The sequence below is a fragment of the Triticum urartu genome, chromosome 1 (assembly GCF_003073215.2).
Source record: "Triticum urartu cultivar G1812 chromosome 1, Tu2.1, whole genome shotgun sequence".
Lineage (NCBI taxonomy): Eukaryota > Viridiplantae > Streptophyta > Magnoliopsida > Poales > Poaceae > Triticum > Triticum urartu.
Genome location: NC_053022.1, coordinates 180,344,568 through 180,358,148, shown reverse-complemented (window position 1 = coordinate 180,358,148; position 13,581 = coordinate 180,344,568).

The window sequence follows — 13,581 nt, the reverse complement described above, 5'->3', positions numbered from 1 at the left end:
TATCCACTTTTATATTATTTTTGGGACTAACCTATTAACCGGAGGCCCAGCCCAGAATTGCTGTTTTTTGCCTATTTAGGGTTTCGAAGAAAAGGAATATCAAACGGAGTCCAAACAGAATGAAACCTTCGGAAACGTGATTTTTAGAACGAACAAGACCCAGGAGATTTGGACCCTACGTCAAGCAACCAACAGGGAGGCCACGAGGTAGGGGGCGTGCCTACCCCCCAGGCGCGCCCTCCACCCTCGTGGGCCCCGTGTTGCTCCAGCGACGTACTTATTCCTCCTATATATACCTACGTACCCCAAACGATCAGATGCGAAGCCAAAACCCTAATTCCACCGCCGTAACTTTCTGTATTCACGAGATCCCATCTTGGAGCCTGTTCCAGAGCTCCGCCGGAGGGGCATCGATCACGGAGGGCTTCTACATCAACAACATAGCCTCTCTGATGAAGTGTGAGTAGTTTACCTCAGACCTTCGGGTCCATAGTTATTAGCTAGATGGCTTCTTCTCTCTTTTTTGATCTCAATACAAAGTTCTCCCCCTCTCCTATGGAGATCTGTTCGATGTAATCTTCTTTTGTGGTGTGTTTGTTGAGACCGATGAATTGTGGGTTTATGATCAAGTTTATCTATTAACAATATTTAATCTTCTCTGAATTCGTTTATGCATGATTGGTTATCTTTGCAAGTCTCTTCGAATTATCAGTTTGGTTTGGCCTACTAGATTGATCTTTCTAGCAATGGGATAAGTGCTTAGCTTTGGGTTCAATCTTGCGGTGTCCTTTCCCAGTGACAATAGGGGCAGCAAGGCACGTATTGTATTGTTGCCATCGAGGATAACAAGATGGGGTTTTCATCATATTGCATGAGTTTATCCCTCTACATCATGTCATCTTGCTTAAGGCGTTACTCTGTTCTTCTGAACTTAATACTCTAGATGCATGCTGGATAGCGGTCGATGTGTGGAGTAACAGTAGTAGATGCAGGCAGGACCCGGTCTACCTGTCTCGGACGTGATGCCTATATACATGATCATACCTAGATATTCTCATAACTATGCTCAATTCTGTCAATTGCTCAACAGTAATTTGTTCACCCACCGTAAAATACCTATGCTCTTGAGAGAAGCCACTAGTGAAACCTATGGCCCCCGGGTCTATCTTCATCATATTAATCTTCCAATACTTAGTTATTTACTTTGCTTTTATTTTTACTTTGCATCTTTATCATAAAAATACCAAAAATATTATCTTATCATATCTATCAGATCTCACTCTCGTAAGTGACCGTGTAGGGATTGACAACCCCTTATCGCGTTGGTTGCGAGGATTTATTTGTTTTGTGTAGGTGTGAGGGACTCGCGCGTAGCCTCCTACTAGATTGATACCTTGGTTCTCAAAAACTGAGGGAAATACTAACGCTACTTTGCTGCACCGCCCTTTTCTCTTCAAGGGAAAACCAACGCAAGTGCTCAAGAGGTAGCAAAGAGCTTTGGGAATCGTTTCCGTTATCCCGTGCATATTATAGTTCATCATGAAGTTCTAGTAACTTGGTGATAGTGACTAGAGAACTCTGTCAATCACTATCTTATTGGGAAGATTAACTCCCACTTGATTCAAGTGATTGTAGTACTCAGACATTCTGAGCACATGCTCACTCATTGAGCTATTCTCCTCCATCTTGTAGGCAAAGTACTGTCAGAGGTCTTCTACCTCTCGACACGAGCATGAGTATGAAATACCAATTTCAACTCTCAGAACATCTTATATGCTCTGTGAAGTTCAAAATGTTTTTGAAGTCCCGGTTCTAAGCCGTAAAGCATGGTGCACTAAACTATCAAGTAGTCATCATATCGAGCTTGCCAAACGTTCATAACGTCTCCATCTGCTCCTGCAATAGGTCTGTCAGCTAGCAGTGCATCAAGGACATAATTCTTCTGTGCAGCATTGAGGATAATCCTCAGATCACGAAGCTAGTCCGCATCATTGCTACTAACATCTTTCAACTTATTTTTCTCAAGGAACATATCAAGAATAAACGGGGAGCTACATTTCGAGCTATTGATCTACAACATAGTTATGCAAATACTATCAGGACTAAGTTCATGATAAACTAAAGTTCAATTAATCATATTACTTAAGAACTCCCACTTAGATAGACATCCCTCTAATCATCTAAGTGATCACGTGATCCATATCAACTAAACCATGACCGATCATCACGTGAAATGGAGTAGTTTTCAATGGTGAACATCACTATATTGATCATATCTACTATATGATTCATGCTCGACCTTTCGGTCTCAGTGTTCCGAGGCCATATCTACATATGCTAGGCTCGTCAAGTTTAACCCGAGTCTTTCTGCATGTGCAAAACTAGCTTGCACCCATTGTATGTGTCAGATCACGGGTTCTGGCAAAACCCTTAAGGTTTGAACACTGGGGTGCGCGCGAAGATCTCCCCCTACCGATCCAGATCTAGCTTTGCTAAGATCTCAAGGGCTAACTCGATGAACTCGCAACACAAAGGACACAAGATTTATACTGGTCCGGGCCACCATTGTGGTGCAATACCCTACTCCAGTGTGGTGTGGTGGATTGCCTCTTGGGCTAAGGATGAACAGTACAATGGGAAGAACAGCCTCCTGAGGAGAGGTGTTCTTGTGCTTGGTGGACTTGTGGTTGTTCGGATCGATCCCTCTCTCCTTAGCTACGGTGGTGGCTTGGTCCTATTTATAGAGGCCCTGGTCCTTTCCCCAAATATTGAGCGGGAAGGGAGCCAACAATGGCCAATTCGAAAGGGGACAGCTAGTACAGCTAATCCTGACAAAAGCAGTCCTCGCCTGCAAAAGGCTCTGGCGGTGACACCGCCTTGGCCTCCATGGTGACCTCCGTCTTGCCGTCCTGCTAGTCTTGGTCTTGTTGCACCGATATGGAAACCTTTGCTTGATGCCTCGGTACTCCGCGCCTGCGCATGCTTCCTTAGCACCAAAGAGGAAACAAGGACAATGTGCGCGCTGGCGCCCGCCTGGCCTTGGTCGTCATGGCTCACGTCATTGGAACCTCGCGAGGTTTGCCTTGCCTTGAACTCTCCGCCCCTCGCGAGCCAGCCTGGTGAGACCTCTCCTGAGGAGGTCTTGTGTCGTCTGCCTCGCGAGGCTTAGCCTCTCGCGAGGGTATTGAATGCTTGTTGGTGAATATGGGTCGTACGGGCCCGCTCGCAGAGCCACGCCGTGGGCCGCAGGCAGGCAAGTCTGGGAACCCCCGTTCCCAGAACTTCGACAGTATGTGAACATAGATCTTATCACACCCGATCATCACATGGTGTCTCAGCACGATGAACTTTGGCAACGGTGCATACTCAGGGAGAACACTTGTACCTTGAAATTTAGTGAGAGATCATCTTATAATGCTACCGTCAATCAAGCAGAATAAGATGCATAAAGGATAAACATCACATGCAATCAATATAAGTGATATGATATGGCCATCATCATCTTGTGCCTGTGATCTCCATCTCCAAAGCACCGTCATGATCACCATCATCACCGGCTTGACACCTTGATCTCCATCGAAGCATCGTTGTCGTCACACCAACTATTGCCTCCATGACTATCACTACCGCTTAGTGATAAAGTAAAGCAATTACATGGCGATTGAATTTCATACAATAAAGCGACAACCATATGGCTCCTGCCAGTTGACGATAACTGTGTTACAAAACATGATTATCTCATACAATAAAATTTAGCATCATGTCTTGACCATAGCACATCACAACATGCCTTGCAAAAACAAGTTAGACGTCCTCTACTTTGTTGTTGCAAGTTTTACGTGATTGCTACGGGCTAAGCAAGAACCGTTCTTACCTACACATCAAAACCACAACGATATTTCGTCAAGTTAGTGTTGTTTTAACCTTCAACAAGGACCGGGCGTAGTCACACTCGGTTCAACTAAAGTTGGAGAAACTGACACCCACCAGCCACCTGTGTGTGAAGCACGTCAGTGGAACCAGTCTCGCGTAAGCGTACGTGTAATGTCGGTCCGGGCCACTTCATCCAACAGTACCGTTGAACCAAAGTATGACATGCTCGTAAGCAGTATGACTTGTATCGCCCACAACTCACTTGTGTTCTACTCGTGCATATAACATCTACGCATAAACCTGGCTCTGATTCCACTGTTAGGGAACGTAGTAATTTCAAAAAAATTCCTACGCACACGCAAGATCATGGTGATGCACAACAACAAGAGGGGAGAGTATCGTCTACGTACCCTCGTAGACCGTAAGTGGAAGCGTTATGAGAACGCGGTTGATGTAGTCGAACGTCGTCACGATCCGACCGATCCAAGTACCGAACGCACAACACCTCCGAGTCAGCACATGTTCAGCTCGATGACGTCCCACGAACTCCGATCCAGCAGAGCTTCACGGGAGAGTTCCGTCAGCACGACGACGTGATGACGGTGATGATGTTGCTACCGACGCAGGGCTTCGCCTAAGCACCGCTACGATATGATCGAGGTGGATTATGGTGGAGGGGGGCACCACACACGGCTTGGAACAATCAACTTGTGTGTTCTAGGGTGCCCCCTGCCCTCGTATATAAAGGAGCAAGGGGGAGGCCGGCCGGCCCCTGTAGGGCGCGCCAGGAGGAGGATTCCTCCTCCTAGTAGGAGTAGGACTCCCCTTTCCTATTCCTACTAGGAGGAGGAAAGGAAGGGTCAAGGGGAGAAGGAAGGAGAGGGAGGAAAGGAGGAAAGGGGGGCGGCCCCCTAGTCCAATTCGGTTTGGGCTAGGGGGTGTGCACCCTACCTCCTCTCTTCCACCACTTGGCCCATGAGGCCCAATACTTCTTCCCTGTATTCCTGTAACTCCTCGGTACTCCAAAAATACCCGAATCACTCAAAACCTTTCCGATGTCCGAATATAGTCATCCAATATATCGACATTTACGTCTTGACAATTTCAAGACTCCTCATCATGTCCCCGATCTCATCCGGGACTCCGAACTACCTTCGGTACATCAAATCACATAAACTCATAATACCGATCGTCATCGAACGTTAAGCGTGCGGACCCTACGGGTTCGAGAACTATGTAGACATGACCGAGACACGTCTCCGGTCAATAACAAATAGCGTAACCTGGATGTTCGTATTGGCTCCTACATATTCTATGAAGATCTTTATCGGTCAAACCGCATAACAACATACGTTGTTCCCTTTGTCATCGGTATGTTACTTGCCCGAGATTCGATCGTCGGTATCTCAATACCTAGTTCAATCTCGTTACCGGCAAGTCTCTTTACTCGTTTTCGTAATGCATCATCCTGCAACTAACTTATTAGTTGCATTTCTTGCAAGGCTTACAGTGATGTGCATTACCAAGAGGGCCCAGAGATACCTCTCCGACAATCGGAGTGACAAGTCCTATTCTCGATCTATGCCAACTCAACAAGTACCATCGGAGACACCTGTAGAGCACCTTTATAATCACCCAGTTACGTTGTGATGTTTGGTAGCACACAAAGTGTTCCTTCGGTAATCAGGAGTTGCATAATCTCATAGTCATAGGAACATGTAAAAGTCATGAAGAAAGCAATAGCAGTAAACTAAAACGATCAAGTGCTAAGCTAACGGAATGGGTCAAGTCAATCACATCATTCTCCTAATGATGTGATCCTGTTTATCAAATGGCAACTCATGTCCATGGTTAGGAAACATAACCATCTTTGATCAACGAGCTAGTCAAGTAGAGGCATACTAGTGACACTTTGTTTGTCTATGTATTCACACATGTATTATGTTTCTGGTTAATACAATTATAGCATGAATAATAAACATTTATCATGAAATAAGGAAATAAATAATAACTTTATTATTTACTCTAGGGCATATTTCCTTCAACAGACAGCCCTAGTTGATACATGAGCTATTCGAGCATACAAAACAGAATGTTTATTTGAAGGTTTAAAGTTTGGCACATAGAAATTTACTTGGAACGGCAGGTAGATACCGCATAAAAGAAGGTATGGTGGACTCATATGGAATAAATTTTGGGGTTTATGGAGTTGGATGCACAAGCAGTATTCCCGCTTAGTACAAGTGAAGGCTAGAAAGAGACTGGGAAGCGACCAGCTGGAGAGCGACAACAGTCATGAACATGCATTAAAATTAATCAACACTGAATGCAAGCATGAGTAGGATATAATTCACCATAAACATAAATATCGTGGAGGCTATGTTGATTTTGTTTCAACTACATGCGTGAACATGTGCCAAGTCAAGCCACTCGAATCGTTCAAAGGAGGATACCACCCTATCATACCACATCACAACCATTTTAATAGCATGTTGACACGCAAGGTAAACCATTATAAACTCCTAGCTACTTAAGCATGGCATGAGCAACTATAATCTCTAATTGTCATTGCAAACATGTTTCATTCATAATAGGCTGAATCAAGAACGATGAAATAATCATATTTACAAAAACAAGAGAGGTCGAGTTCATACCAGCTTTTCTCATCTCAACCAGTTCATCATATATCGTCATTATTGCCTTTCACTTGCACGGCCGAATAGTGTGGATAATAATAATAGTGCACGTGCATTGGACTAAGCTGGAATCTGCAAGCAGTCAACTCAAGAGAGAATACAAGGTAATATGGGCTCTTTGTTAGATCAACAATAATGCATATGGGATCCACTCAACATTTTCATCATGGTCTTCTCCTCTCGACCCCCAAAGAAAAAGAAAAAAAGAAAACTATTTACACAGGAAAGCTCCCAACAAGCAAAAGAAGAATGAGAAATCTTTTGGGGTTTTCTTTTTAATTACTACTACAGGCATGGAAAGTAAACTAACTAAAAGCTACAACTAATTTTTTTGGTTTTCTTAAGGTTTTACAAACACACAAAAAGAAATCTTAAAAAGAAAATAAACTAGCATGGATGATACAATGAAAAAGTATGAGCACCGACAATTGGAATGAGTGTGTGAACATGAATGTAATGTCGGTGAGAAATACGTACTCCCCCAAGCTTAGGCTTTTGGCCTAAGTTGGCTATGCCCACGGATCAAAGCTGCCTTCTCTGGTGTACTGAGGAGGGTCCTCGGGTTGCCATTGGCTGGCGATCTCCTCCGGATCCCACTGATAAACAGACTGGCGGTGAGGATCAGATAGTGGTTCCGGCTCTGGAGTTGATGTCAGGCTCTGGTATGCCTGAACGGCCTCCGACAAAACAAGGTACGTGCCTGAAAATATGTTGAACAAAGAGGGAGCAGGCAAGGTAATAGTCTCAAAGTAATTCTTATCAAATATCAGTCTATAGTTAAGCATCTTCGTATTATTCTTAACAATAAAATCTTAGGCTCGATGAGCCCCTCAAAAATCTCTTCATCTTTTTATGAAATTTTCTAAAAAAATTAGTAACTTAAAATAAAAATGAACCAAACTCAACAAAATTGATAGCAACTACTCCTACAAGTGTCTAGAGGCTATATCATGCATTAAAACTACTTTTGACCACATAAATTTGACATGCAAGCTCAAGAACAGGGTCACCTAAGCAGGCAAAAATTTGCAATAAATAAAACACTAGAACAAAAACTAATTGGACCATTGGAGGAGTCACATACCGAAGAACAATCCCCCAAAGCAGTTTTGTGAATGAAGCTTTGACCAAGGAGATCGAAAATGGCAGCAAGATGAGCTAGAACTAGGGTTTGAGTTGGTGGGTGATTCTTTCTAGAGGAAGACGAAGTGTGTGGGTGCAAGAATAAGTGGAGGGGACCCACGTGGGGTCCACGAGGTAGGGGCGCGCCCTCCACCCTCGTGGGCACATGGTGGGTCCCCCTGATGTGTTCTCAGTGCCAATAATTCTTAAATATTCTGGGAAAAAAGATATTTCATTTTCAGGGCGTTTGGAGAACTTTTATTTTTGGGGTATTTTTTATTGCAAGGATAATTCAGAAAACAAATAAAAAAATACTATTTTTACTTTATTTAATATAAATAAGAGAAAGTAAAAAGAGGGTACAGAAGGTTGTGCTTTCTAACTTCATCCATCTCATGCTCATCAAAAGGAATCCACTAACAAGGTTAATCAAGTCTTGTTAACAAACTCATTTCGAATCGCATGAAACCGGAGAAATTTCGAATAACACTAGGTTACCTCAACTGGGATATGCACATCCCCAACAATAAGAATATCATATTTCTTCTTGACAGTAGGAAGAGGAAATTCAAAACCGCCAATAGTGATTGTGGAAATTTTTCCAATAGAATTGATACTGTGGACTTGAGGTTGTTTCCTCAGAAAGTGTACCATATGCTCATTACCATTAACATGGAAAGTGGCATTGCCCTTCTTGCAATGAATAATAGCCCCTGCAGTATTCAAAAAGGGTCTACCAAGGATAATCGACATACTATCGTCCTCGGGAATATCAAGAATAACAAAGTCCGTTAAAATAGTAACGTTTGCAACCACAACAGGCACATCCTCCCAAATACCGACAGGTATAGCAGTTGATTTATCAGCCATTTGCAAAGATATTTCAGTAGGTGTCAACTTATTCAAATAAAGTCTACGATATAAAGAGAGAGGCATAACACTAACACCGGCTCCAAGATCACATAAAGCAGTTTTAACATAATTTCTTTTAATGGAGCATGGTATAGTTGGTTGTAACACCCCGGATATGAATTACCCAATATGTAATCCAACTCTTGTCGTTTCCGGCCTTAAGTTATTTTATTTTCTCGGGTTCGGGTTTTTGTCTCCGTGTGTTGTTGTCGTTGTCATGCATCTCATATCATGTCATCATGTGCATTGCATTTGCATACGTGTTCATTCATGCATTCGAGCATTTTCCCCGTTGTCCGTTTTGCATTCCGGCGCTTCGTTCTCCTCCGGTGGTCATTTCTACTTTTCTTTCGTGTGTGAGGATTAAACATTTCCGGATTGGACCGATACTTGCCAAGCGGCCTTGGTTTACTACCGGTAGACCGCCTGTCAAGTTTCATACCATTTGGACTTCGTTTGATGCTCCAACGGTTAACCGAGGGATCGAAAAGGCCTCGTGTGTGTTGCATCCCAACACCCCCCCAATTTGGCCCCAAACCCACCAAAACCCTCTCCATCATCTAGAGCGTTCGATCACGATCGCGTGGCCGAAAACCGCACCTCATTTGGACTCTCCTAGCTCCTCCTATGCCTATATAAAGACCCCCTCCAAAATCCGGATCTCCTTCTCCCCCGAAACCCTAAAATCAGCTCCCCTCGCCGCCGGACGTGTCCAAATAGGGCCGGTCACGTCCGCCGCCGCCCGCAGCCAACCGGGGCGCGCCACGTGGCACGGGCGTCCCACATCGCCGCCGATCCCGCGCGGGCCCGCCGAGCCCGTATCCGGCCCACTCGCCCCGCCGCCGCCCGGTGCCTTCCCTCCTCCGCGCCGGCGCCTCAGGTCTGCTCCGGCCGCCGCGCGCCAAGACCGAGCTCGCCGCGCCGCCGCCTCGCGCTCGCCGGTCGCCGCCCCGTGCCGAGCTCGCCCCACCGCCGTTCTTCGTCGCCTTGCTGGATCCGGCGCGATCCGGCCGGAGAGGAGCCCCCTGTGCCCGGATCTATTCGGCCCTGCCCTCATCGTCCTTCTCCGACCTCGCCGGAGCCAGATTCGTCTTGCCGGAGTCCTCGGTTCGCGCGCTGACAACGAACCCTAGATCCGGAGGGTATAATTTTTCCTAAGTCTGCAGTTCAAATGCCCTTGTTCATCGTGCCATAACTTTGCACCCGTAACTCCGTTTTGGGCATATAGCATATCAAATGTTCGTCTTAGAGAGCACATCATTTCATCTCATTGCATCATTTTCATTTGAGTTCATCTTGATGCCCGAAATGCTGTTGGAAGGATGCTATTTGAGATAATTGTCAGATCTGCTGCTCCAATTAGATATTTGTCATTTTTTGCCATGATTATTGTGTGCATGATATGCCCCTGAGCTCTTCATGAGTTTTGTTATATATTTTGCCATCTATCCAGAGGTGCAACCCATGTATTTTTGTGATGTGTGTGGTGACTAGCACAAGCTTGCAAAGTGGAGCATTCGTTAATGCTGATTTCAGGGACTTAGCATTTCCACTAAGTCCTTGGACTGTTTATCTCATTATGCCATATGTTCATGTTGTTTTCTAGTGATCTGTGCCTCTTTTGAGGATGATCAGTAAGGATGTTTTGTTAATCTTGTAGTGCTCTATCCATCCATGTCTTTGTTTGCAATTATGGAGCACCCTAGCTTGAGTCAATAGAGCTCTACTTTTGTCATTTCGTGAATCTGGCAGATTGTCTACTTGTTAGCAATTTTGCCGAGGATGTTGTAGTTGATCCGTGCATGCTATGTTATTGTTCTTGCCATGTCTAGCTTGTATTTTGTGTATTCTTGATGGGTGTATGCTTAGCTTTTCATGACATGCTCTGTAGTGAGTGCATCGAGCTCGTAAACATGCCTACTTGATATCTGTTTCAGCATGCTCCAGTTTTCACCAAGTCTGTGAAGTGTTTATGTTTTTGCCATGTTCACATGCGTGCAATGTATTTTATGATCCCTTTTGGCTCAAGGTCACTAAGGGACTTTTGTTAAGCTCTTTGAGTAGCTCCATGCCATGCTTTACTTTGCCATGTTCAGGTCCTGTAGCATATAGTTTTCATGCTCCAAAGAGTGCTATCGGATCTGAAATTCCAGACAAGTGTTAATTTCACTAAGTCCGAAATCTGTTTACCAAATGCATTTTTGCCATGCTTGTTTGAACCTGTTAATGGATGAATTGGCCATAGCTCAGTGCTAGTCTTTTGTTAAGCATCTTGAATGGATCCCTGACATGTATTTTGATGCCATGTTTGGGTGTTGTAGCATGTTCATCTTGTCGCATTTAGATGGCTACTTGCTGTAAATCGCAGATCGTGGTCATATTTGAATTGCTTGCCATTTCCAAACCGTAACTCCGATTCCGGCGTTCTTTATATCGTTTTCAAGCGATTTCATATCATCTTTCCAGTGGCACACTTGGATTTCCATGTTGAGGCCAGGTTCATTCATTCCTTGTCAAATCTTGCATATGCATCACATTTTGCATGCCGCATAGCATACCATCCTTGCATTTTATTGTTTGAGCCTTGCACGTGGTTGATTGTGTCCTTGTTGCTTGTTTTTCTTGTTTGGGTAGAGCCGGGAGACGAGTTCGCTAACGAGGAGCCCGTTGAGTTTGCTTTCGAGGATCCAGTCAACTCTGACAACTTTGCAGGCAAGATGATCATACCCTCGAAATCACTACTATCTTTGCTATGCTAGATGCTCGCTCTTTTGCTATGACTATGCTACGATGCCTACCACTTGCTTATCATGCCTCCCAAATTGCCATGTTAAACCTCTAACCCACCATGTCCTAGCAAACCATTGATTGGCTATGTTACCGCTTTGCTCAGCCCATTTTATAGCGTTGCTAGTTGCAGGTGAAGATTGGAGACCGTTCCTTGTTGGAACATTATTTACTTGTTGGGACATCATTATATTGCCTTGTTATCTTAATGCATCTATATACTTGGTAAAGGGTGGAAGGCTCGGCCTCTCGTCTAGTGTTTTGTTCCACTCTCGCTGCCCTAGTTTCCGTCATATCGGTGTTATGTTCCCGGATTTTGCGTTCCTTACGCAGTTGGGTTATAATGGGAACCCCTTGATAGTCTGCCTTGAATAAAACTCCTCCAGCAATGCCCAACCTTGATTTTACCATTTTCCACCTAGCCTTTTCCCTTGGGTTTTGCAGACTCAAGGGTCATCTTATTTTAAACCCCCCCCCCCCGGGCCAGTGCTCCTCTGAGTGTTGGTCCAACCTAGAGCACCGTGCGGGGCCGTCCCTTGGCAACTTGGGTTACGTTGGCTCCCGTACGCTTAGCTTATCCGGTGTGCCCTAAGAATGAGATATGTGCAGCTCCTATCGGGATTTGTCGGCACAGCGGGTGGTGTTGCTGGACTTGTTTTACCATTGTCGGAGTTGTCTTGTTGAACCGGGATACCGAGTCTGATCGGAATGTCTCGGGAGGAGGTCTATTCCTTCGTTGACCGTGAGAGCTTGTCATGGGCTAAGTTGGGACTCCCCTGCAGGGATTTGAACTTTCGAAAGCCGTGCCCGTGGTTATGGGCAGATGGGAATTTGTTAATGTCCGGTTGTAGATAACTTGAACCTTAACTTAATTAAAATGAATCAACAGTGTGAGTTACCGTGATGGTCTCTTCTCGGCGGAGTCCGGGAAGTGAACACGGTGTTGGAGTAATGCTTGCGCATGTCGTCCTCTAGTTACTCGTTCGCGCTTTGCCTCCTCTTCTCGCTCTCTTTTGCGAACAGGATAGCCACCATATATGCTAGTCGCTTGCTGCAGCTCCATATTTTTTCCTTGCCTACCTATTAAGCTTAAATAGTCTTGATCGCAAGGGTGCGAGATTGCTGAGTCCCTGTGGCTCACAGATTACTTCCAAACCAGATGCAGGGCCTGATGTTTCCGCTCCAGATGACGCGCTTGAGCTCAAGTGGGAGTTCGACGAGGACTCTCAATGATACTACGTGTCTTTCCCTGATGATCAGTAGTGGTGCCCAGTTGGGGTGATCGGGACCGTGTCGCATGTTGGGTTATCTTTTATTTTGGCGCCGTAGTCGGGCCATGAGTGTTTGAATGTTGTAATGCTATTTATGTACTTGATTGACGTGGCGAGTGTAAGCCAACTATGTACCTCCCCTTTTATTATCTATATTACATGGGATGTTGTGATGATTGCCTAACTTGCGACATTGCTTTCAATGCGGTTATGCCTCTAAGTTGTGCCTCGACACGTGGGAGCTATAGCCGCATCGAGGGCGTTACATTGGTGCTCCTGGATCTCCAAGTTTCTTTGGTATTCCACCCTTAAAAGTGTAATTAGCATGCATGGTGGAAATTTCAGCTTCCGATATCTTTCTTTTATTAGTAACAATATCTTTCATGTATTTAGCATAAGGGTTCATTTTATGCATATCAGTCAAACGCATACGCAAAAAGATAGGTCTAATCATTTCAGCAAAGTGCTCATAATCCTCATCATCTTTTTTCTTGGATGGTTTAGGAGGAAAAGGCATGGTTTCTGAACCCATGGTTCTCTTTCCTTACCATGCTTCCTAGCAACAAAGTCTCTCTTATCATAACGTTGATTCTTTGATTGTGGGTTATCAAGATCAACAGCAGGTTCAATCTCTACATCATTATCATTGCTAGGTTGAGCATCAACATGAACATCATCATTAACATTATCACTGGGTTCATGTTCATTACCAGATTGTGTCTCGGCATCAGAAATAGAAATTTCATTGGGATTCTCAGGTGTGTCAACAACATGTTCACTAGAAGCATGCAAAGTCCTATCATTTTTCTTTTTCTTCTTCTTAGAAAAACTAGGTGCATCAATATTAGTTCTCTGAGAATCTTGCTCAATTCTCTTAGGGTGGCCCTGAGGATACAAAGGTTCCTGAGTCATTTTACCCC